Source organism: Octopus bimaculoides, chromosome 1 (assembly GCF_001194135.2).
Source record: "Octopus bimaculoides isolate UCB-OBI-ISO-001 chromosome 1, ASM119413v2, whole genome shotgun sequence".
In the NCBI taxonomy this organism is placed as follows: domain Eukaryota; kingdom Metazoa; phylum Mollusca; class Cephalopoda; order Octopoda; family Octopodidae; genus Octopus; species Octopus bimaculoides.
The window spans coordinates 112,953,547-112,956,178 of NC_068981.1; the positions used below are offsets into that span (position 1 = coordinate 112,953,547).

Genomic DNA, 2,632 nt, shown 5'->3' on the forward strand with positions numbered 1-2,632 from the left:
ATATATTTATGTATTTATATATTTATTTCTTTATGCGTTTCAGCCAAGTGACTGTGGTTATGCTGGAGCACCACCATGACTTTCTGTCTTTATGCTGTGCTCTCTGAACGTTCCTTGCATGGCTCTTCTCCATCACCTGATGTAGTCCAATCAAGAGTTTTGATGGCATATCTGGTGTATAAGAGAATTAGACATTGCTGTCTTCAACTGTGTCTCATTTTGAGCCATTGGTTCGTCTGGTATAGTGGATAGGAAAATGTCGAGTTTTGTTTTCAAGACCTCTGTATCCGTGTCTTGCAGGTCTCTCATTTGTTTTAGCAGGGCATTAAAGAGCTGAGGTCCTCTGAAACCGAGGCTGTTGCAGTACCAAGTTCTTATGTGAGATGCAGTGGACAGTACCCTTGGTACTATGCAGTGGCGACCTGTGCGGGTATTCCTGTAGTACTTGATGCCAAAGTTTGGTACCAGTCCTTCCAGTATTTTCCATATGTAAATTATTGCATATCTCTACCACCTGCACTCCAGGGAGTAGAGACTTAGTGCCTTCAGTCGCTCCCTGTAGTTCATCTGCTGGACTGTGGTGATCTTTTTTGTATAGTGACGCTGAATTGCCTTGAGTTCTACTGTCTGCTTGACACTGTGTGGTGACCACAGCTGAGAGCAATAGTCTAGGCGGCTCAAAACAAATGTCTTCCATAGAGTCAACATGACTTTTTGATCCCTTGTTCTGAATGTCCTCAGTATCCACCCTGCCAGTTGTCTGCACTTTGCTGTCAACTTGACAATATGCATGTGAAATAATGCATCACTACACATGTTGATGCCCAGGTCTCTTACTGTTTGTGGTTCTGGGATTGCAGTACCTCCAGGTCCTGTGTATGCCAGGGGCGGGGGTAGGGGCTTGTAGTGCAGTACTTGAATTTTTTTAGCATTGAACTGCATATTATTTTGCTCTGCCCACTTGTATATTGAATTTAGGTCATTTTGCAAGTTTATGACATCATCAGGATTCTTTATTGCCTGAGATAGTTTTATGTCATCAGCGTAGCTAGTGACAATGGCTGTCCGAGTGACTGTGGGCATGTCTAGAAGGGCTACTATGAACAGTAGTGGCCCCAGGACAATTCCTTGTGGAACACCGCTCAATATTTGCATTTCCCTAGATAATTCTCCATTGGCTGCAACTGTCTGACTTCTACCATTCAGGAAGTCATGCAGCCACTCTCCTAATTTACCAGCTATGCCAAGGTTTCGCAGCTTGTGACATATCAAGCCATGATCAACTTTGTCAAAGGCTTTTGAAAAGTTGAGATATATCACATCAACACTTGAATGGTCAAGCAGCTGCTTCAGGACCCAGTCATAATGCTGCAAGAGCTGTATGAGGCAGCTTCTACCTGAATGGAAACCATGCTGGGTCTCATTCAGCAAGTCATTCTCTTCTAGGAATGCAATCAACCTCCTTCTGACAATTCGTTCCATGACTTTGTTAATATGTGAAGTCAGAGAGATGGGCCTGTAATTCCTAGCCTCTTTATGGATAGGACATATGATGCCTTCCTTCAGCTTTTTGGCAAGTTTACCACTTGCAAAGAAACTCTGGAAGAGTATCCGGAGTGGTCCCACTAATTCTTGTTTACATGGCTTTAGGAGGACAGCTGGGAAACCATCAGGGCCAGTTGCCGAATTTGAGCTCATTTCGTTTATGGCAGCTATTACATCTTCCTCTTCAATGTCAATGTAGGTAATGGATGCAGTCTTTTCTGCTGAGTGCTATTGTCAAAGAAATCAGCTGGGTTCTTTATCTGCATGTAACTCAGAGGAGAAGTGAAGACACTCTTGAATTGTGCACTGAGCACTTCACCTATCCATGTGGGGTCCGCAGTCAGTTGCAGGAATATGGGTCCTATTTTGTACTGTGCCATGGCAGTCTCCTTTGCAAATCTATAGAAAGCATTGGGGTTTGTTTTTATGCTTTCTACTGCTCTCTTTTCCTTCCCCGCTCTCTCCTTTTCATGAGAGAGTTTGATTTTATTTTCTATTTCTAACAGTGTTAGTTATAATTTAGCCCTTTTCCTATTCTCCATTTCTCTATTCATCTGGTTTGAGACCTCTGTTCTATGTCTCATAAGGATTTTCCTGTCTCTAGGAATTCTATTGGCATGTTTGCTGGCCTTTCTTTTTGGCACATATATGGCGCATGTGTCTTGTATGGTTGACATAAAATGACTTAGTTTGAGGTCATTGTCTTGTATAGAAAAGCTGTCATGCCAGTTTTGATTTCGAATCTCTTTGCGAATATATATATGTATATATATATATTTATATATATATGTATGTATTTATATATATAGGTATATATATTTATATATATACATATTTATATGTATATACATTTATATATATATACATATATATTTATATGAATATACATTTATATATATATATATATATATATATATATATATATACACACCTATATTAATATGTATATACATTTATATATATACATATATATATATAAATATACATGTATATATATTTATATGCATATATATATAATATATAAATTTATATATATTTATGTATATATATATATATTTATATATATATAAATTTAAATATATATAAA

At 38.1% G+C, this 2,632-nt stretch overlaps 1 protein-coding gene across 3 annotated transcripts in view; it reads left to right on the forward strand.

The window, feature by feature from the left end:
* The window catches only part of LOC106876453 (dynein beta chain, ciliary), a 628,322-nt gene that overhangs the window by 204,965 nt on the left and 420,725 nt on the right, over nucleotides 1–2,632 (forward strand). The gene's annotated exons all lie outside the window — the stretch shown is intronic.